This window comes from Macrotis lagotis, chromosome X (assembly GCF_037893015.1).
Source record: "Macrotis lagotis isolate mMagLag1 chromosome X, bilby.v1.9.chrom.fasta, whole genome shotgun sequence".
Lineage (NCBI taxonomy): Eukaryota > Metazoa > Chordata > Mammalia > Peramelemorphia > Peramelidae > Macrotis > Macrotis lagotis.
In genome coordinates, this window is record NC_133666.1 from 93,545,990 (window position 1) to 93,570,574 (window position 24,585).

At 35.1% G+C, this 24,585-nt stretch overlaps 1 long non-coding RNA gene across 2 annotated transcripts in view; it reads right to left on the minus strand.

Annotated features, from left to right (window-relative positions):
• Nucleotides 1-6,472: 6,472 nt before the first annotated feature.
• The window catches only part of LOC141502074 (uncharacterized), a 57,822-nt gene continuing 39,709 nt past the window's right edge, over nucleotides 6,473-24,585 (minus strand). Inside the window, exons 3-4 of one of the 2 annotated variants that reach the window (XR_012472374.1) lie at nucleotides 22,686-22,837; nucleotides 6,473-19,335 (exon numbers count right to left, since the gene is read on the minus strand). This is a non-coding gene — a long non-coding RNA (uncharacterized LOC141502074). Of the gene's footprint in view, nucleotides 22,838-24,585 lie in introns of both variants that reach the window. The other variant, XR_012472373.1, reaches the window with a different exon arrangement.

Sequence of the window (24,585 nt, forward strand, 5' to 3'; positions counted from 1 at the left end):
AAACAAAATGAAACAAATGTTAGACAAGACCATCAAATTGTACACAATACTATAAGGAAAGATATAATACTTGTAACTCTTGAGAATTGTTTTTCTCTAGATTGTATTTCTAGATCTCTAGATTGTATCTCAAGAATTGTATTTCTCTAGATCTCTCTTAGATTAAGAGGATGTGTGAGTATGATTGGTTCTTGTCTTTCCATGGAAGAGGACCAAGATGACATCACTATGTTTGAGACAAAAACTCTATTGAAAAGCAGGGGTATTTACTCTAAACTTATGTGTCTCATTTCCCTTTGACCTACTTTAATTCTGCTTTGTTCACAAAGCTGAGCACTTTCTCTGATGAGGGCAACATATGCTGGGTAGTCCTGAGCAATGTCTCCCATAACTTGCAATCAATTGTAAAGTTCTTAAATGAGAGCTTCAGAGCTTACCGATACTTAGACACTTTGAGATTTTATAGTTAATTAAATCAGAAGTGAATTTAGAGGTAGAGGGTGAGAACCTATCTAGAAGGGTTGGACTTAATCCATACTTCAATTAACATGGGGGGAGTGTGGGAGAGAGTATGCTTAGGGGTAGGGGAGGTACAAATGGTTCATGAAATGATTTGGCTTTGAATGATAATTTGGCTCATGAGGACTGTGGGTCCTTGGAGGGTACTTGAAGAGGGGTAATGGATAAAATGATTATATTTTGATGTAAAAAAAAAGAAAATGTCCAGAATCAGAAGAATGGAGTAATTTGTTCAAGGAGTAGCATGGATGCCAGTGATACTATATTGCTGATTACAAGAGAATAAGTAATGTATAAGACTAGAAAAGTATGTGGTTGTGGATGAGTGTTTGTTGGGGAGAGAGATTAAGGACTTTGCCAAAGAGATTTTATATTTTATACACAATCTTACAGGGAGATACTATAACTTAATGAGGAGATGTGCTGGGGGAGAGGGATTGTGTAAGCCTTGTGCCTTAAGAAGATTATTTTGAGAGATGGATTGAGGGAAAGACCAGAGAAAGGGAGAATAATAATTATCATACTATTAAAATAGTTAAGGATGACACCTAGATTGTGAGCTTGGGTTACTAAAAGTCTGGTTGATAACTTCCACAGCAATGGGAGTAAGAAGAAGGGTTTGAGGGATAAGATAACAAGTTTAGTTTTGGACATATTAAGTTTAAGATATCTCTAGGACATTTGGTTCAAGATGTACAATAGGCAGTTGTAGATGCAAAACTAGGAGGTCAAGAGATATTCAGAATTGAGTAAAATTCGATAATTATCAGCAAAGAGGTCCAATCCATGGGAGTTGATGTAATAGTATGGAGGGAGAAAAGGGCCTAAGAGAAGCCCTGTGTGACATCCATGGTTAATAAGCAAGATTTTTTTTAATAAGCAAGATTTTGATGAAGATATAATGAAGGAAACTGAAAAGGAGTGGTAAAATAGGTCAAGGAAGAACCAGAAGAGTGTCTAAAAACCTAGAGAGAAGGGTGCATCAAGAAGATCTTGATCAATACTATAAAGTCAGAAAGGATGAGACTTGGAAAAAAGTCATTGGTTTTGCCAATTAAGAGCTTGTAACTTTAGAACTGAATGATGAGACCAGAAAGCCTTTATAGAATTAAGAAGATAATGAGAGGAAAGGAAGTTCAGTTCCAGATCTGCTGTCTCTTTCCCTCCCCCTGTCCCACCATTGGAAAGGCAAGAATTACAATCTTAGTATTCTCAAGTTCCATTTGACAGCATGTGAGTAGGAGTGAAGGCAGACAATGTTAGGAGTGGTACAGAACTGAGACTTGCCAGGACAAGAGCTTTGTATTTTTTTTTAAATTTTAGTTCTTTATGTTGAGTTTTACAATTTTCCCCCCAATCTTTCTTTCTTCCCTCCATCCCCCACAGAAGGCAATTTGTTAGTCTTTATATTAATCAAAGTTGAATGTGATGAGAGAGAAATCATAACCTTAAAGAAGAAAAATATGTGATATAGCTGAATTACATAATAAGATAACATTTTTTTAAATTAAATGTTTTTGTTCAAACTCCACAATTCTTTCTCAGGATACAGATGGCATTCTCCATCACAGATATCACAAAATTGTGTCTGATTGTTGCCTTGTTGGTGTGAGCAAATCCATTAAGGTTTATCATCACTCCCATGTTGCTGTTAGGGTATACAATGTTCTTCTAGTTCTGCTCATCTTGCTCAGCATCACTTCATGTAAATCCTTCCAGGCTTCCCTGAATTCCCATCCCTCCTGGTTTCTAATAGAACAGTAGTGTTTCATTCCATACATACACCACAGTTTAAGCCATACCCCAATTGATGAACATTCCCTCATTTTCCATTTCTTTGCCACCACAAACAGAGCTGCTAAGAACATTTTTGTGTGATGTTTTTACCTTTTTCATAATCTCTTCAGGGTATAGACCCAGTAGTAGTATTGCTGGATCAAATGGGATGCACAGTTTTGTTGGCTTTTGGGCATATCTCCAAATTGCTCTCCAGCAAGGTTGGGTGAGTTCACAGCTCCACCAACAATGTATTAGTGTCCCAGATTTCCCACATCCATTCCAACATTGATCATTGTCCTTGCTGTTCATATTGATCAGTCTTAGAGGTGTGAGGTGGTACCCCAGAGATATTTTAATTTGTATTTCTCTGATAATTAGTGATATAGAACAATTTTTCATATGACTATGGATTGCTTTGATTTCCTCATCTGTAAATTGCCTTTGCATATCCTTTGACCATTTGTTGGTTGGGGAATGGATTGTCTCTTTTGTTAAAAAAAATTTGACTCAGTTCTCTATATTTTAGAGATGAGTCCTTTATCTGAAAAACACTAGTCATAAAAATTGTTTCCCAATTTACGACATTTCTTTTGATCTTAATTACAGTGGTTTTGTCTGTGCAAAAGCTTTATAGTTTAACATAATCAAAATTATCTAGTTTATTTTTAATGGTGTTCTCTGTATCTTCTTTGGTCATAAATTGCTTCCCTTTCCATAGATCTGACAGGCAAACTATTCCTTGTTCTCCTAGTTTGCTTATAATATTGTTTTTTATGTCTAGATCCTGTAACCATTTGAATCTTATCTTGGTATAGGGTGTGAGGTGTTGGGTCTAATCCAAGCTTCAGCCATACTAACTTCCAATTTTCCCCAACAGTTTTTATAGAAAAGAGAATTTTTATCCCAATAGCTGGACTCTTTGGGTTTATCAAACAGAAGATTACTATAATCATTCCTGCTATTGCACCTGTCTGTTTCACTGATCCACCACTCTGTTTCTTAGCCAATACCAGATAGTTTTGATGACTGATGCTTTATAATAGAATTTTAGATCTGGCAGAGCTAAATCACCTTCTTTTGCACTTTTTTTCATTAAATCCCTGGAAATTCTCAACTTTTTATTTCTCCATATGAACTTATAATTTTTCTAACTCATTAAAGTAATTATTTATAATTTTGATTGGGAGGGCACTAACAAGTAGTTTAATTTTGGTAGAATTGTCATTTTTATTATATTAGCTTGGCCTATTCATGAGCAGTTGATGTTTGCTCCGTTATTTAAGTCTTATTTTATTTGTTTTATTTGTAATTGTTTAAAAAAATTCTGAGTCTGCCTTGGCAGGTACTTTATATTGTCCAAAGTTACTTTGAATGGGATTTCTCTTTCTAGTGCTTTCTGCTGCACCTTGCTAGTCATATATAGAAATGTTGAGGATTTAAGAGAGTTAATTTTACATCCTGTGACATTGCTAAAGTTGCAAATTATTTCTAGTAGATTTTTAGATGATTTGGGGGGGATTCTTTAGATATACCATCATGTCATCTGCAAAGAGTGAGAGTTTTGTCTTTTCCTTCCCAATTCTAATTCCTTCAATTTCTTTTTCTTCTCTTATTGCTGAAGCTAACATTTCTAATACAATATTGAATAGTAGTAGTGATAATGGGCATCCTTGTTTCATCCCTGATCTTATTGGTAATGCCTCTAACCTATCCCTATTGCATATAATTCTTGGTGATGGTTTCAGATAGATACTGCTTATTATTCTAAGGAACAGTCCATTTATAACTACACTCTCTAGTGTTTTTAGTAGGAATGAGTGCTGTATTTTTGTCAAAAGCTTTTTTTGGCATCTATTGATATAATCATATGATTTCTGATAGGTTTGTTATTGATATAATTAATTATACTGACAGTTTTTTTAATATTGAACCCACCCTGCATTCCTGGGATAAATCCTACTTGGTCACAAGGTATTATCCTAGGGATAAATTGTTGTAGTTGTTTTTACTAAGATTTTATTTAAGATTTTTGCATCTGGGGTGGCTAGGTGGCACAGTGGATAAAGCACCAGCCCTAGAGTCAGGAGTACCTGGGTTCAAATCTGGTCTCAGACACTTAATAATTACATAGCTGTGTGGCCTTGGGCAAGCCACTTAACCCCATATGCCTTGCAAAAACCTAAAAAAAAAGATTTTTGCATCTATACTCATCAAGGAGATAGGTCTATAATTTTCTTTCTCTGTTTTAACTCTTCCTGGTTTAGGTATCAGCACCATATTGGTATCATAGAAAGAGTTGGGCAGAGTTCTGTCTTCACCTATTTTTCCAAAGAGTTTATACAGAATTGGCACCAGTTGTTCCTTAAATATTTGATAGAATTCACTTGTGAAAATTGATCTGACCCTGTAGGTTTTTTCATAGGGAGTTCAATAATGACCTGTTGAATTTCTTTTTCTGAAGTATTTAATTTCCTCTTCATTTAACCTGGGCAACTTATATTTTTGTAAATATTCATTCATTTCATTTAGATTATCAAATTTATTAGCATAGAGTTGGGCAAAATAATTCTGAATTATTACTTTAATTTCCTCCTCATTGGTGGTGAGTTCACCTTTTTCATTTATGATATTAGCAATTTTGTTTTTTCTTTCTTTTAAATCAAATTGACTAGAGATTTATCAATTTTATTGGTTTTTCATAAAATTAGTTCTTGGTTTTATTTATTAATTCAATAGTTTTTTTACTTTTGATTTTATTAATTTCCCCTTTAATTTTTTAGAATTTTTAATTTGGTACTCAATTAGGGGGGTTTTAATTTATTCTTTCCTCTAATTTTTTAGTTGCATATTTAGTTCATTGTTTCCTCATTCTCTAATATATTCATATAAGCATTTAAAGATATAATATATCCCTGACAGATGCCTTGAGTGATAGGTTTTGGTATGTTGTTTCATTATTGTCATTATCTAGGATAAAATAATTAATTCCTTCTATAATTTGTTGTTTGATCCACTCATTCTTTGAAATGAGGTTATTCAGTTTCCAATTAGTTTTGGGTCTATATCTCCCTGACCCAATATTGCATATGATTTCTATTGCATTATGATCTAAGAAAGATATATTCACTATTTCTACCTTTCTGCAATTGATTATTAGGTTTTTATGCCCTAGTACATGGTCAGTTTTTCCTGTAAGTACCATGTACTGCAGAAAAGAAAGTATATCCCTTTCTATTCCCATTCAATTTCCTCCATAAGTCTATCATGTCTAGGTTTTCTAACATTTATTTACCTCCTTAACTTCCTTCTTGTTTATTTTATAATTAGATTTCTCTAAATATGAGAGCGAGGGTTGAGGTCTCCCACTAGTAGAGTTTTGCTGTCTATGTCTTCCTATAATTCCTTCAACTTCTCCTCTAAGTATTTGGATGCGATACCATTGGGTGTATACATATTTAGTATTGAAATTACTTTATGGTCTATGGTACCTTTTAGGAGGATAGAGTTTCCTTCCTTATCTGTTTTAATAATATCTATTTTTGCAGCTGCTTTGTCTGAGATAAGGATTGCTACCTCTACTTTTCTCACTTCAGCTGAAGCAAAATATATTTTGCTCCAACCTTTTACCTTTACTCTATTTGTATCTTTCTGCTTCAGATGAGTTTCTTGTAAGCAGCATATTGTAGGATTCTGGTTTTTAATCCACTCTGCTATTCACTTATGTTTTAAGGGAGATTTCATCCCATTCACATACAAAATTATAATTACTAACTCTTTATTGCCCTCCATGTTACCTTCCCTGTTTGTATTTTCCCTTTTTTTCCCTGTATCCATATTCCCCATTATTTTGTTTCTGAATACCACCACCTTCAGTGTGTTTGCCCCTATATCCAACACCCCTCCCCTTTTCCCTTTGCTCCTTCTTCCTTCCCTTCCTTCTGTCAATTCCTTTTCCTCCCCCTCCTCTTTTCTCCTTTTAATAATTTAAAGGTAGGAGAAGTTTCTTTTTTTTACATTTTCTTTTTTTTTCAAGGCAAATGGGGTTAAGTGGCTTGCCCAAGGCCACACAGCTAGGTAATTATTAAGTGTCTGAGACTGGATTTGAACCCAGGTACTCCTGACTCCAAGGCTGGTGCTTTATCTACTACACCACCTAACTGCCCGAAGTTTCTTAACTTAACTGAGTCTTTGTATGTTAACTTTAAGCCAATCTGATGAGAGTAAGATTCAGGCGGTTCTCACCTCTTCCCTTCTTCCCCTCTATTGCACCTCCTTTGTACTTCTTAATATATTGAGATTTACCCCCATTCAGTCTCCTCCATCCTCCCATCTCTTTATTGTTCTCCTTTTTAAGGAGGTATTGTTTTTAAATCATTCTATCTGAGTCACAGAAAGGTCACAAGTGTCCATCTCTTCTAGCTATTCTCTCTACTAGAATTACAATTATAATTATTGAGAGTCAATAGAGTGTTTCTCCCAGGAAAGGAGATATATATATATATATATATATATATAGTTTCATCTGATTGGATAACAGTTTCTCAAATAAGTCATGCATGTCCATCTCTTCTGGCTAATTAAATTCTTGAGAGCTATTAAAGTCTTTCTTTCAGGTAGGGCTATTTTCAGTTTCATCTTATTTGATAACAGTTTTTTTCCCCTTCCACCCCCTTTTTTAAAAATGTTATCTTTTCATGTGTCTCTTGAGTCTCCTGCTTGAAGTCCAAATTTTCTACTAAGCTCTGGTCCTTCCATCAGGAAAAGTCTCCTATTTTATTAAATTTCCATCTTTTGCCCTGGAAGAGAAGGCTCAGTTTTTCTGGATAATGGATTCTTGGCTGCATTCCAAGCTCTCTTGCTTTTTGGAATATTGCATTTCAGGCCCTTCGATCCCTTAATGTTGATGCTGCCAGGTCCTGTGTAATCCTTACAGTGGCTCCTTGGTATTTAAATTGTTTCTTTCTGACTCCTTGCAGAAAAGGATTTTCTCTTTTATCTGATAGTTCTGGAATTTGGCTACAATATTCCTTGGTGTTTTCATTTTGGGATCCTTTTCTGGAGGGGATAGATATATTTTTTCAATAACTATTCTGTCCTCTGCTTCCATGACATCAGGGCAGTTTTCCATCACTAAATCCTGTAATATTAAGTCCAGGTTTTTTTCTCTTCAATGTTTTCAGGAAGACCAATAATTTTTAGGTTATCTTTCTTCAATCTATTCTTGAGGTCAGTGGTTTTGCTGATGATAGGTTTGTTATTGATATAATTAATTATACTGACAGTTTTTTTTAATATTGAACCCACCCTGCATTCCTGGGATAAATCCTACTTGGTCACAAGGTATTATCCTAGGGATAAATTGTTGTAGTTGTTTTTACTAAGATTTTATTTAAGATTTTTGCATCTGGGGTGGCACAGTGGATAAAGCACCAGCCCTAGAGTCAGGAGTATCTGGGTTCAAATCTGGTCTCAGACACTTAATAATTACATAGCTGTGTGGCTATTTTTTTGGTTTTGTTTAACAAATTTTTGTTGTTTCATGAATTCATTGGTTTCCATAGACTACATTCTTTTTTTTAGGGAAGAATTTTCTTCATTTACCTTTTGCAACTCCTTTTCTAATTGGTCAATTCTATTTTTGTGATTTTGAGAGAATTATTTTCTTTTTGCATTTGTCCAATTGTATTTTCCAAGGATTTGTTTTCTTGTTGCAAGGTATTAATCTTCTCTTGAGTTTCTTTTCCCAAATTTTCCAATTGATTTTTAAATTCCTTCTTGATTTATTTAAAGAAATCTTTCTGTGCTGGACACCAAATCATATTCTCCTCAGAGGTTCTACATCTCTCTGTATTAGGGGCTTTTCCTTCTAGAAATTTTTCTATGGTCCCCCCTTTCCAGTGGCCTTTCTTCATTTTCTTAAGATCTTATGTTGGGGGAGGGACTGGTTCACAGAGGTTTGGTATTGAAAGTCCTAGAGGCTTTACTCACTGAGTGTAGTATCTCCAGCAGACCAGTAAGGGTGCTGGAGGTTTTGCTCATTTGGATGTAATATCTCCTCCTGGCCAGTGGGGGTGACCTTCCTGTAAGTCTGGGACTGTCAGTCCCAAGGCAACACCTCCACACTCTGTTTTTTCCTCAGAGTGAAGAGGTTACCAAGGCAAAAGCCCCCAGGGGCTGATCTTAGATTAGTTCATATCTCGCCCCTCCCCCACTGGCTTGATGTTCTCTGCACTTGCCACACCCTTGATCCCCAAAGACAGACCTTGAGATAAATGTTCCTTATCTAACTTCTCTTTATGGGTTTTGTCAATAGGACTTCCACTAAGAGGTTTGTTACATATTGTTTATGAGGGAGGATTAGGAGACCGTAGCACAGGACCTGGCTTCTCTCCACCATCTTAGCCAGAAATCAAGATCTTTGTTAATAGGATACTACAGCAAAGGACTAAAGAGGAGAGAACAATATATAATTGAACTGATAGACTAAGGGATTCAGTGGTAAAGGAAGGAAAATGTAGCGAGTGCAGGGGTAATGGCCTGTCAAAGAACAGATGGGTGGAGGTCATAGTGAGGATAGAGGTGAAAATAAAGGACCACAAAAATGAATGTGTAGGGTGCAAATTTAGAAAGACAGTTAGGGATTCAAAATCATTGGGACAAGGAGATTATGACCCAGGGGTAAGGAGAATTTTCTAATTATTGATGCATAAGTTCACATGAGTTATTAAGTCAAGTACGAATTGGATCTCACGTTGAATACAAGCAGGGTATTAGGCAGCTCAGGAGAGACTAGTGGTCTGATCTGAAGGAATGGTTTCTTCTATTCTTGCTAGTAGCTCAGATAAAGAGATAGATAAACTGAAGAAGGTAAAGAAGAAATAACCTCTCTCTGTTTCCTACAGGACCCAAGATGCCACTATCTCCCTGCAGACTATGAAACTGGCATGAGAAGGAATGGCATCTCTAATCTCCTGTAAACAAGAAAAATCAGGTCAGGTCAGGTAATTGACCCTACTATTTATCGTTACTTCATCCTTTGAGATTCTTCCCAAAGTTCTGGGAGGGTTTTTTCTGGGTGCATTTTGGGCTATCAGTCAACCTTAGGGTCTCTAAATCCTTCATTATCATCCCATACTTTTTTTTCTGGTCATATAATACCAATTAGTTCCCACCTTTCATAACTACATTCATTGACTCACCATAGGAAAGTATAAAGGGACTACAAAGGTACAATGAAGGTGATATAACTAAAGCAATTCCTTAGACTCAAAATCATTTGCTTCAAGAAATTTGTGAAGTTATTTGGGCTGCAAGTAAACCATCTTCAACTGTAAAAATATTTTTTTTTAGGGGCAGCTAAGTGGCGCAGTGGATAGAGCACCAGACCTTAAGTCAGGAAGACCTGAGTTCAAATTTGACCTCAGACATTTAAAAATTACCTAGCTGTGTGACCATGGTAAGTCACTTAACCCCACTGCCTACCAAAAAAATATGGTTTTTCTATCACTGGACCCCCTGATGCTGTGTCCCTGCTGTATAAAGATTGGGCTACTTTGAAAATACATCATTCCTTTTTCTTCTATTTCTTTTTAGCTAGAATTTAACTTTTTATAATTCTAAATGTAATTACTGAAAAAATCAACATTTCAGTATATAAAGTAGAACATAAAAAGGGTTATATATGAAACTATAAATCTCTCTTATTCACTGCTTGATTTTGAAAGTACATATGTAATAAATTCAATGTCCTACTTTAAAAATTGTTCCACTTATCTGTTTTCTTCTGATTTCTTTCTCTTCTATTCTGTGCTATTTTTTAAATGTTTTAAGGAATTCATTTCTCTCTCCTCTGTACTTCTCTTTCTCTCCCCTTTCTCTCCATTCCTCTTTCCCTTCCTCCTTCCATCTTTCCTTTCATGCTTCCTCTTTTTCTTCCTTTTTCCTCCCTCCCTCTCTTTCTTCATCAACACTGTCAAATTCTTCACTTCACTTCAAATTCTTCAAATTCTCACTTCTATGGGGATAAAAAATAAAATGCAATCCAAAAATAAACATAGTCAAGCAAAGACAAATTCAATGATTTGCCATGTCCAAGAATGTGTGTCTCATTAGACACCTTAAAATCAGTAGCATGGAAAAAAAGAAGAATCTATTAAAAAAAATCAGTAATATGGTTCATTATAAATCCTTTGGATTGTGGTTTCACTCAAACTTCCCCTTTCTTCATTTTTTATGATGGAACAATATCATATTACCTTAATATGCCACAATTTGTTCAGACTCTTAATGGACACTTTTAGTTTCTCTGTCCTTTTATAATAAAAAGAGCTGCTATCAATATTTTTGTGAATATAGATACTTTTTGTATTATTTTTTATCTCTTTAGAATATCAACATAATAATGATATCACTAGGTCTTAAGGGCATGCAATTCAGTGATGTTTTAGGCATAGTTGCAAACTGATTTCCTGGACAGTTCACAGGTCCACTATTGATATACCTGTCCTCCAACATTCTTTTTAACAAATGTTATTTTTCCTTTTGTCATATTTACCAATTTGATAGCTTCCTTTCAGGATTAATCACTCATACCTTTGACCACTTATCAGTTGAGATATTGCTCTTGTTCTTATATATTTGAATTTTATTGGAGAAACATGCTACAAAGATTTTTCCTGCTTCAGGGAACTATTGCTTTCCAATTCTAATTGCATTGGTTTTGCTTCAAGTTTATACAATGACAATTTAAATGCAAAGAAAATGATCCATGTTATGTTCTATGATGTTCTCTGTTCTTTGTGTGGTCATGAACTTTTCCAACTCACCATAGTTTTGAAGGGTATTTCCTTTCTTACTTTTCTAATTTGTTTATGATGTGATATTTTGCATCAGCAATATCTTCATTTGGTGGTAGTATAAATATATTTTTTTCCAGATTACTTTTTAGTTTTTTCAGAAATTTTCATTGAATAGTTTATTCACAAGTTAGTGGAGGGAAGACTTTGAGTTCATCAAACACTGTTACTACATATGATTTTTTCTGTGTATGTTGTATACCTAATGTGTTCACTAATCAATTCAATTCCCTTTTTAACCTATAAAGATTATCATTATAATTTAATTATCAATTCTAAATAAATTATTTCTAAATAAATATAAATTCTACCTAGAGATAAATCAGGAGAAATAAGATTTGTGGAAATGAAAAACAACTGAAAAACATAGCATTACACACTGACAATGTTATATGACAGCTATATTTGAGTCTTCAAATAGTGGGGATGAAGAATTAAGCTTACTTTACTTGGTCTCAAAAAGTAGAAAAGTAAGAGTTTTGCATAATGATGATGAAAATGCTGATGTTCATTCTCAAAGAAGACCATGATATCAAGTGATATCATGTGATGCCATGACAAGCACATGGATTGGATTTGAGTGAGGAAGTGCTGTGCTAAAGTGCTGTGCTAAGTCACCAGCCTCATTTTCTCTTTCAGAGCCATCTGGATCCAGCAGCCAGATGTGAATCAGATTGACTGGAGATGGACCTGGATGCGAGGCAATCAGGGTTAAGTGACTTACCCAAGGTCACACAGCTGGTAAATGTCACATGTCTGAAGCTGGATTCAAACTCCTGTCCTCCTGACTCCAAGGCCAGTGCTCTATTCACTGCAACATCTAGCTGCCCCAAGAGTCATGCAGAGAAATTAAAGGAATGCAAATTTCGGCTTTAAATGCCTACTAATTTCCTATCAATCAGAGATGTCTAAAAAAGTATAATATGTTGCCTTCTGAAGCAGTAGGTTCTATATGACTAGCGGCTTCTTATCAGGGATATTATTGAGTATATTTCTTTTTTTAAAGAAAGATTTTATTTATTTATTTTGAGTTTTACAATTTTTCCCCTTTTCTTGCTTCCTTCCCCCCACCCCCCACAGAAGGCAGTCTGTTAGTCTTTACATTGTTTCCATGGTATACACTGATCTAAGTTGAATGTGATAAGAGATAAATCATATCCTTAAGGAAGAAAAATGAAATATAAGAGATGGAAAAAATTACATAATAAGATAATGGGTTTTTCTAAATTGAAGGTAATAGTCTTTGGTCTTTGTTCAAATTCCACTATTCTTTCTCTAGATACAGATAGTATTCTCCATCGCAGATAGCCCAAAATTGTCCCCGATTGTTGCACTGATGATTCGAGCAAGTTCATCAAGGTTGATCATCACCCCCATTTTTGCTGTTCAGAAATATATTCTCAAAAAAAGAATATATTTGTGATGAAGTATTACTTGGACTGGATGGTCCCTAGATCCAACTAAAATTCTGAGAATTTTAAAAAGTAGTACTACTACCACATTTGTGAAATTTACTATTCTATTCTATTATCTTATCTTACATTGCATTCCATTATGTTACATTATTTTAATTATATTACATTAGTTATATTACATTATATTAAATATTCATTAAGTACTTACTATATGGAAAATTCTGGTTTAAGGCTTGAAAATACAAATAGAAGCAAAAAGGAAGGTAATACTTATGCCGAAGGAATACTTATGTAGAGGTGGGGGTGGGAGTGTGGAAAGGTGGTAAAATAGTTTGAAGAGTCAATAGTTATGCTGAGTTAGAGATAAGCATAGAAAACATGAATAGTTCCAAAACTGGAGGTTCTATATAGGAATTCACCAAAGAAAAGTAATTCTTCAAGAATCAGAGGAAGGAGGGGCAGCTAGGTAGCAGTGGATAGAGCACCTGCTCTGGAGTAAATCCGGCCTCAGACACTTAATAATTACCTAGCTGTGTGGCCTTGGGCAAGCCACTTAACCCCATTTGCAATGCAAAAAATGTAAAAAAAAATCAGAGGAAGGGACCATCAGAATAGATATCTCCACTGTAAAAAGTTCAGTAGGGTGAAGATGGAAAAGTATTTAAAAGAGTCAGGAATTGATTCAAGTTAGAGGATTTCTTTTTGTATCCATTGCACGAGGCAAATTTTGGTAACAGCGTAATCTCCAATCATTTGTTATCATTCTGTGTACTCTAATGAACCTTGTACATAACAGATAAATAATTTTAAGTGAATTAATTCATCTGCCTTTTTATAAAAAGAATGTGATCCTAAAACATCACCTCTGAAAAACAATACTAATGAAGTACAATAATAAGAATGATTTTCATTGCATTTAAAATTCATTTAGATAAATGAATATATAATTTTCAAGAGACAAATTATGGTCTCTTGAATACTCAGATCACTACAGTTAGAGATGTGAATTCTTAACAAGAAGCTTTCCCTTGTTGAGTCTATGTTTCTGTGGATCTGATTTTTCAACAGAAAAATAGGCAGAATAGTCTGATAGTATATTCATCATGGGATTTTTGAAGGAATAAATATTACATGAAGTTTCCATGATTGTGATGATAAGAGAGAATTTATTCTGCACTTGTTCATACTCTGGCCACAAAAATGCTAGGGGGATTGGAAGGGCAGAAAAGAAAGCATCAGAATAGGAATTGCAAGTTTAGGAATCTGGAACTAAAGTTCACATTAGAAGTGATAGAATTTATTTCTATTTCAATTGTGATTTCATCAATGTAGCTTTCCCTGCATACGCAAACTCCCACACATGCAAACCTCCACACATCCAAATATTTCTGAGGCTTGGTTAATGGAGACAACAACAAAAGCAAATCAGGCTTTTTGATCTTCTATACTTCAATCACTTTTCTAATCCTTATGCACTTACCCCCCAAACTGAAAACAGAGAGCTTGTCTAAAGAATGAATTTTGTTATAACAATAATTATTTTCTACCACCAACCATTGCCCACAAACCCAGAACTTTTAATTTATTTTCCTTTTTTTAAAGATTTTAAAAAATTAAATATTTTTGGCGGCAGCTTAAGTGGCACAGTATATACAGCACCAACCCTGGAGTCAGGAGGCTCCAAGTTCAAATTTGACCTCTGATACTTAACTTGGGCATGTCATTTACCCCATTGTTTTGCAAAATCAAAAAAAAATAGATATTTTATCTATTTTTCCAATGAAATGGTAGTTTTCAACAATCATTTTTTGCAAGGTTTGGAATTTTATATTTTTCTTCCTCCTTTCCTTCCCACCCCTCCCCCAAAGAAAGCAATTCAACAAAGACCATACATGTATAATCATGCTAAACATAGATCCATGTTAATTTTGTTGTAAGAGAAGAATCAAATGAAAACGGTGAAAAAACATAATACATAAGACAACTTTTAAAAATTGAAGATAGTAAATTTTGGTCTGCATTTAAACTCCGCAGTTCTTTCTCTGGATATAGATGTGTTTTCCATCACAAGTCTTTTACAATTGTCTTTGATTATTGTACTGCTGAAATGAACAAGTCCATCATAGTTAATCATCACTTAATGTTGCTGTTGATGTGTATAATGTTCTTTTGGTTCTGCTCACTTCACTTAGCATCAGTTCATATGAGACAGTTCAAGGGGAAATAATGTAACAGAAGATATTTTTTAAATATAAGATGAAAAGGAGGGGAAATGAAGCTAATCTCAATTTTTCAGTGAGGAATGTAACAAAATTCTCAGCTGAAAGGTTAAGTGGAGATAAATCTATGTTTATGGCATTTTAAACTAATTTGAGCCTAAATAAGTGACAGAAATATAAGCTCTCTACTGTGAATCTCTAAATTGTGATTTGAATGTTTCTATAAATCCAGACATATTCTAGTGAATAACTTTCTTTAGAATTTATTTCAAGGTTAAGGATATAATTGTAAAAAGTTACAGGGAAAACAGTATTCAGGTCTCTTATCATTCTTTACCTGCTGAGCAATAGATTTATTGTTTTACAGTAGGAGAGAAAGGTCATTTCACTGATTATAAAGAGGTAAATTTGAGGGTGAAGTTTCAAAGTTTCAAAAATATGCAGCAGTTTTAAATTTTATAATAGATCTAGCACTTAAAAACTGCCTGCCTATTATTAACTCTTTTCTGATTAAAAAAAAGAGAGAGAGAGAGATATTTGTGTACACCAAGAAAAACCAAAACAGTTAAGTGGATCTTATTAGAGCATCTAATTAAATACTTAGAAGCATTACAAATTATAATAGAGTACTGATCAATTTAGAAATAATGTTTTAAATTGATGTGTATTTTTAAATTTGAAATTGTGCTGAATTTTATGAGACTCATCCATTTTTATAGTAGATGAAATGTGCTGATTAATGGGCTAGTGGCATATAAGGAGATTTGATGTTAGTTAATGCTGCTGATCATTATTGTTTTGCTTTGACTTTGGTTTAACTCCATCCATGTTTGCTGAATTTCCTTAGCTTCCTGAAACATATTAAACCTCCCTCTCTAAAAATTTACTTCATGGTTTTAGATGTTCCTATTATGGTTTGTACTGTTTAATCTATTTTGTTGTTTTTAAACCAATTGGTTAGGAAAATTATATGCAATTATCCCTCACAGATAACCCTGGTGAAATACTTAGTGTTGTTTCACTTGGGTGCAGAGAGGCAACCTGTTATCTTGTTGGTCTCTGTTTAGTTTTCTTCTTAGACTTTACATTGGGGCAACTAGGCAGAACAGCAGATAGAGTGCTGGGTTTGGAGTGAGGAAGATTTATTTTCGTGGTTTCAAATCTGGCCTTAGATACCTAGTGACTGTGTGACCCTGATCAAGTCACTTAGCCCTGTTTGCCTCAGTTTCCTCATCTGTAAAATGAAAGGCAACAGCAAATCACTCCAGTATCTTTGCCAAAAGAATCCTAAATGGGGTCATGAAGAGTTGGGTATGACTAAAAAAATGACTAACATTAGTTGTTGAGTTAAAATCTATTAGTGCATTCTCTTGCTAATGATTGTTAGAAATTTTATAGGATTATCTTAAAAATAAGTAACCTATGAGAGAATAGTATGTTGACCATTGATCAAAGAGGAAAACTGTAAGAATTAACAATTGTTCCTATATTTTATATTTGATTTTTTTATTGATTTTTACTCTGTTAATGGTTTTACTCTGTAACCCCACATAACAAACCTCAATCTATTCTCTGTCTTTGTGAAGAACCTCATGATTTCTAAAACTCATTCTTTCTCAGAATTAGAAAGCAAAGAGTTAGGCTTTCCCACAATCATTGCTAATTAAATAGAAACTCTGAGCTAGAGTTTAGAAGTACAAATCTTTCATAAAATACTCTAATATAAACTCACATAGTTATGTAGTTATAATTTTACCTATAGTTTCCCAAGTTATAGCCCTTATATCCCTGGTTCTGCTCTGTCTCATTGTTATCCATTTGCAATGAGGAGACATTGTGAACAGCAAAGAAATATTAACATCCATAGATGAGGTCACTGAATTATTAGTTGAGAAGGGGAGAAAAGACTGGTATTTCTGTTTTTTGTTCTTTGCATTTTCTTTTTTCTTTATGACTTTTGAAGGGGAAGTCTGAGGGAGGTTACATTTTTTCTTTTCTTTTCCTTTATACCAGGCAGCTTGTCCAGTAAAAGCCCTAAACCATTTAAATAGTAAAAAGAAGTTCCACTAGAATTTCCCTGGGACTTTGACATCATCGGGTGGTATGTGAAAAGACTGATTATTTAATAGGATTCTTCCATTCTCCCCATAGAAATTTGGGTTAGGCTAGATTTTCCTAAAAGACAATATAGTTATGTTTTCCTTGCTGCAGCTTCCTGGCAGTTTCTGGATTACTGATGTGATGTCCTGATCATGTAAAGACATAAAAGGCACAACCACATGGTTAAGGACCTTTCAGACTTGATATATCCCTCTCCTCTCTCTTTTAAATACAGGCTGGGGAAATAACTGTCAGAAGTTCTGAAGGAATTTCTAGCTGCTTTCATCTCAGGCAAAAGGTTAGGTAATTCTGAATAGAATAAGGATTTTTTTTATTTTTAAGGGTTTTCTTGGCAAGGCAAATGGGGTTAAGTGGCTTGCCCAAGGCCACACAGCTAAGTAATTATTGTCTGAGGCCGGATTTGAACTCAGGTACTCCTGACTCCAAGTCCGGGGGTTTATCCACTACGCCACCTAGCCGCCCCATAAGGATTTTTTAAAAATTACTCTATTCAGTGTATTATAAACTTAAAGTTCTCTGTTTAAAAGATTTTTAGATTAAAATACTTTTCCTTTAAAAATACTTTTATAATTTTTATAAATTTCTCTATGAGAAAATCTGACTAACAACTTGAAAAGAAAGAAAAACACTGAACAATAATTTATATATAACTCAACAATCCAATGAATTTCTAATTTCTTTAGTGTAAATATTCTTTTCAGTACTGTATACAGTGACCCATCTATGCTTATGCATCTTATTCACATCTTATATATTTCCTCCCATGAGTTCACTACAATAAGGGTTTTTTTTTTATTTTTATGTATTCAAGGCAATGGAGTTAAGTGACTTGCCCAAGGTCACACAGCTAGATAGTTATTAAGTGACTGAGGTAGACCTTGAACTCAAGGCCTGACTCCAGGGCCACTGCAGCACCCGGCAGACCAGTAGGTTTTTATTTATTGGCTATCCGAAAACCACATGAGTCAACACCACATCCCTTAATCAGAAGGGACCTTCTTCTGCAAAAGGTAAGTAACATGGCATCATTTTTGAAGAAGTATCGTCATTTTGTTAACTGCTCAGTAACCTGTGAGTGCCTCATTTTGGCCCCAAATTGAAACTGAACTAACAAAGTGCCACTATCAAATTGGCACCTAATAATAGGGTGTTTCAGCAGTCCCCTTTCACACAAATCATATCCAGTATAAAGATAAGTAAAAATAAAAGGGCAGCTAGATGATACAGTAGATAGAGCACTGACTTTGATGTCAGGAGGCCAGGAGTTTGAATCTGACCTCAGACACTTGCCACTTACTAGCTGACCCTGGGCAAGACTCTTTTTTTTAAAGATTTTTCAAGGCAAATGGGGTTAAGTGGCTTGCCCAAGGCCACACAGCTAGGTAATTATTAAGTGTCTGAGACTGCATTTGAACCCAGGTACTCCTGACTCCAGGGCTGGTGCTTTATCTACTATGCCACCTAGCCGCACCCCCTGGGCAAGACTCTTAATCCTGACTGTCTCACATTCAGGACTGTCTTCAATTGTCCTGATTCATATCTGGTCACTGGACCCAGATGACTCTGGAGGAGAAAGTGAGGCTGGTGACTTAGCCCAGCATCCCTTCACTCAAATCCAATTCATGGTATCACCTCCTTGAAAATGAAGGACAAACATCATCATCATCATCATCATCATCATCATTATTAAGACAAAGTTTAAAATCTTTATAGAATTATAGAAAATGAATTTATGATACATCTCTGCTAATTATTGATTTGTGACTCATAAGTTATAATTTTCTTCTTTGAATGACATCTTTCCAAAAACTGACTGTGAACTACAACATTGAAAAATCATGAGCAAATGCAGAACTGCTAAACATATATCTCTAAAAATATAAAATAAAGAATTAGCATGATTTGAAAGGAAGAACATTAAAAGTCTTTCCAATGATATGTTTTTGGCACTTTATTTATTTTGGTTTTTGCAAGGCAGTGGGATTGAGTGTCTTGCCCAAGGTCACACAGCTAGGTAATTATTAAGTGTCTGAGGTCAAATTTGAACTCAGGTCCTCCTGACTCCAGGACTGGTGCTCTATCCACTGTGCCACCTAGTTGCCTGCTGGTATTTTATTATACAATGTAGTGCCAAAAATGTTAGCTATGTCATAAGAAGAGAGAAAATAATTGAGGCACAAGCAAAAGGATAAGCAGATGACTTGATGACTTTCAAGAAAATTAGAGACAAAAAATTTTAATTAAATTGTATTCAAGATCACTACAAAATATCTAAACTATCTAGGGTCAACTGACCCAGAATTTTTATCAATCAATGAATCAAAAAACATTTATGAAGCACTTACTTTGTGCCAGACACTGTGCTAAATGCTGGAGATACCATATGACCTCATGTATAAGACACACCTTAATTTTGGAGCACAAAATCTGAAAAAAAAAGTATTACATACAGTTATTGAACTCAAATTTTATTCATCATAAAATTCATTAAACTTCTTGTCACTGTGAAAACTCCCATACATTAGATTGCCCTCATCTGTATTTGATGACAAATCACTGTCTTAGGAGAGGTTCTGACTGCTCTCCTGCCTGTGCTCTGGTCTGTGGTTCGCCACAAGCTCTCCCTGGACAAATCTGATGTGTGGACACAGCTTAGTCCATTCCATTTCATGAACCTGAAGCACAAGTTGTGTCCTCCTTTGAAATCAATCACTTTTTTTTTCATCAGCAATTCTTCTTGCCTCCTGTTGAACTATCTTTGCTCTTCATTCCATATCTTCAATTCCCTCTCTAAATAAGGTCATTTTGCTTCTCGTGGCCTTCTTCTGTTGTGGTATTTTCAATAGTTTTCTTCTTCCTGTAGCCAGTGTCAGATTTTCTCAGTTGGAGGAGGATCAAACTTATGTTCAGCAGCATGATTTTCATTCATTTTTGCAAACTGAATCACTTTGAACTTGAATTCAGTACTGTACAAAAATATTTTCTGAGTCATTTCTGGACAGAATGTGGCAAAACATAACCTAATATATCAGTAACAAATACAAAACAATGATAACAAGCACAGAAAAAGCGGGAAATGAAAGTAAAAAAAATCTACAACAATGAGCGCAAAATCAAGCACGAAAGAGAGAGAAATCCAAGTAAAAAAAATCTACAAGCACTGTATAAGATACTCCCAAGTTTTAGAACCCAAATTTTTCCCAGAAAAGGTTCTTATACATGGGGAAATATGGTAACAAAGAGAGGTAAAGATAGTATCTGAACTTCAAGAACTCACACATTAATAGGGGAATGTTCTGGTTTATAAATGACTTAGGCCAGTCACTTGATAGTTTAAATTTTACATTGGATCAAAATGAAACACTCATAGGTCATTCACTGGTTAATAAATGGAAACTTCTCAACTCTAGCAAGAGTCAGGTATTTAAACCAGGATGTTCATTAAGGACACTTGGTGTCAATTCAGCTAGGCAAAGTTCCTTTTAGGATATTCCTGTTGTTACTCCAGTTCATCATCATCACCTTAAATCAGGACAAGAATCAGTCTCTGTTTTGGAGATATGCTCATGTAAGCTGTGTTCCTGATATTATTGGTTCTGCCTTAGAATAGTTTTCATATCGAGATCCATTGGGAACTGCAGAGAATAATCAACTATTGACAAGATCATTAACCTTTCTGAAAGGGAAAGGGAAACCCTAGATTTCTGAATTTTTATTCTCTTCCAGTTCTTTTCTTTTCTTTGTGAAAGGGCTATTACATTTTTCTTTACTGTTACACAGTACCCATTATGCTTTTTTAAAAAATGTGTTTTATTATCCTTTTCCTCATTCCTATTCCCCATTGCCTACTCAAGGAGAATTGTCCCATAAAGATCCCAAAAAAACACATTTAAATGGTAGAAGGTGCTCTAGAACAGTGGTTTTCAAACATTTTGGTCTCAGGACCATTTCTCTTAAAAATTATTGAGGGACAGCTAGGTGGTGCAGTGGATAGAGCACTGACCTTGGAGTCAGGAGGACTTGAGTTCAAGGTTGACCTCAGTCACTTTATAACTATCTAGCTGTGTGACCTTTGGCCAGTCACTTAAACCTATTGCCTTGCAAAAGAAATTATTGAAGATTTTTCTTCAAAAAGAACTTTTGCTTATGTGGATTATTTCTAAATGATATTTATTATGTTAGAAATTTTAAAATTCATAACAATATTATGAAAATAGTTTCAATTTTATGAACCCTCAGATCTCTGGACAGCTTCCTACATTTTGAGAGTTTCTCTACAAATTTCTGAGGATATACCACCATGAGAGGAAACCAGAGTTTCCACCTATCACATTCCTTGATAAAGGTTTGTCCTTTCCCCACCCCACCCCTAAAGGGGAAAGAGAGCTATCTCTGGTATTTGATTGGGCTAGAGATGTAGCTTCTTAATTACCTCAGGCCAAATTAACATACATTCCTGATTATCCAAGGGCATACAAAGATCCTCCCAAATGGAGTCAAAATATTTCAGACTTGGTAGGATTCCCAATAGTATATGAGTCATCATACCCTCCCTTGCTGACCAAGAAATGTTTACAAACGAGACAAGTAGGGATATGTCTACTCAAACTAAATAGTGAATTGAAGTAAGTTCATAGTAAGTTGAATATCTTGTCTATGCTAAATGAATCTTTTGTTAATCGCAAAATGACCTATAAGTGTTTCCTTTCATTTCAACATCCAACATGAATTGAATTAGACCAACTCCAAACACCTGGACTTCCCCATTCTATTCTCCCTTTGAGTTCTTAGTGGCTTTTGAAAAAAAAAACAGTCACCCATCCAGACAAGATTGCCTCAGTCAAATATAATGTGGGCCTTGATTTGTCTTAAAAAAGGAACTGTAGTCATATTCCCCACTCTCAAGACATCTCTTGTGCAGCTATGTCCATTACCATGCCACCCTGGAGGAGCTTCTCTCAGACCCATCAACTCTGTGAAACCAGCTTCTAATCTGTGAGTGGCTGGAGCTGAATAGAGCAAGCTAGAGACAAAAGAGTCAAGAATCAAACAAGTTTAATTTCAAAGTGAGGCAAAAAGACTTGCAAGGAAGAACACATGTATCACAACCTCATCCCTAGTGGGGGGAATCCCACTTTATTGTGATCAAATGTCAATACTTATAACAATAGCTGGTCAGTGAGTTGTAGCCCTCACAATGAGGGTAACAGCAGCAATATGACAAGTTGGATTCATAGCAAGACTTCATGAACAGAACATGGATACAGTAAGTACTTGACAACTCAGAGAATATCTGGTGCTGTTCAAAGCAATACAATAATCATATGAAATAATTCCAGGGATTTTCCTGTAGCTGAGATTATCCAGAGGGGTGAATGCAAAGGATTGTTGTTAAACCAAGCTCAGGACATAATTTTCTTGTTGGGCTATGTTCTGGAAAAAAGATAGTGTCTCCTAATATCTTGACATTTCCCTCTTTTAGTCAAAGGGAGAGGTCCTGAAAGAACCCCTATCCTTCTGATCATTAAAGAAGAGGCAGACACAAGCCAAAATGCCACAGACACCAATTGGACCAGGATGAGTATTTGCCCAAGAAGCTGGTTTTTTTGAGGGGACTTTTCAGGAAAGTATGTCCTAGATATCATTGCTAGCCCCTGTTTGCTTGTAAGCAGAAAAGGTAAGGGCAAGAACATAGGGGATGGAAATGCTGATACATACTTGAATCAGGTGACCTTGATGGTTGGGCAAATTAACAATAGAGAGAACAATATACTTACCCCTTATCTAGAATCTTGGGACAGCTGTTAAGTCTGGGTGTCAGTTGCTTCTGGAGTCATACTAGATGAGGTCCCCAGAGGGTTCTGCCATCCACTCAGGAACAGGGACTTTCTTCAGTTGATTCAGGAGTCCACAGGCACGAGTTTGGCAGCTGTGGGAGTAGTGAGAAGGATCAGGTAGGAACCATTAGAAGCAACAACTGATTGCTAGTTTTCAAATAAGATATATGGATTGTTTGAGATGTACAATTGTGAGAAAACTCAATGGCATCAATCCATGAATCTGAATATCTGGTTGGCATAAAATAGGTCCTTGGTTAAGGATCTCTTAATAGCACATAGAGATCAATCAGGTTTCCAGTCACGCAGGGCTAGGTTCAAACAATGCAATAAGGTTTTTCTCATAATTCCCATAATTGCATAATTACATTGTCAGGAATTAGATCAAACTACTTGGAAGTTTCTAAAATTATGTTTAAGTTTTCTTGGTTACCTTGGTGATATGTAAATCTCTTTACTCAGAATTTAAACATCACTAAAATCAAGGCTCTCTATATTCTAGTGACCCATTCTCAATATCCATATAATTAGCAGCTTTTGAATTAAAGATATCTCTTGTAGTTATCTGGTGCCTAGATATCTTTTTCTGGGCAGTAGGCTTATTCTCAGGAGAGCTTTAAAAGGGTTCTGCTTCTCTGGTTCCTAATCTAGAGGTTCCTAGATAATTCAATAGCAATATCATTTAAATTTGGTTCTCTAATTCTTAAACTTCAGAGAATTTCAGTTTTGTACCATTTACTTGTTTCTATTGTTACCTAAAACTTGTACCTGATATAAGAATCTTTTCAAAATTTATGAGAGGGGCAGCTAAATAGCATAGTGGATAAAGCATCAGTCCTGGGGTCAGGAAGACTTGAGTTCAAATCCAGCCTCAGACACTTAACAATTGCCTAGCTGTGTGAACTTGGGCAAGACACTTAATCCCGATTTCTTAGAAAAACAAAGAACCCCCCAAATTCTGGAGGATCCAATTGTAAAATGAACTTTTCTGGTCTTTTAAAATTATCAAATAGTTTAATAATGGGAAAATAATTTCACTTTCTTTACCATTATCCATACAAATCCATACAATCCAAACCCAATTTTAAGATTTTATTACCAAAATATGCTCAAAGTCTGAATTTCCATGATGGATAAAATTGGAAACTAATAATATACATATGTATGTAGTTCTTAGAGAAAAGTCTATTCCATTTATTTAGAAAACTTTATACCTTGTATCTTTGTCTTACTACTTTATTTAATCATTTCCCCCAGGGGGGCAGCTAGGTGGTGCAGTGGATAGAGCACCAGCCCTGGAGTCAAGGGGACTTGAGTTCAAATATTTTCTCAAAGGCTTCATAATTACCTAGCTATGTGGTCTTAGGCAAGTTACTTAACTGCATTGCATTGCAAAAAGCAACAACAACAAATCATTTCCCCTTTAGCAGGATATCATCCATATATTTGGCCACAAATACAGTTTGAAATTGTAAGATGCTCATACTTGCATATATAGGAACTCAGAAATGTTTCAGTATCAATCTATTATTTAATAAAATTTAGTATTTCACTTACAAAAATTCTTGATTATAGAAATTAACTATAAAAGGAAAAAGAGGGATATAGTTATAATAATATTATCTAATATAAAAGGAGAAAAAACTCCCTGATTCTAGACAAGAGTCATATCTGAAAGCCAATCATGTAGTCCCCAGGTGGGTAAATTTAAGAAGTAGCACAATAGAGAAATAGAGTCAGGAGGGTCCTAAACCACCCCCAAAATTTTTCCCAGGCACAGATATCACCTTTAACAGTTCCCAAGCTGAAGCACATGCCATTTACTCCTCTTGGTTTTGTG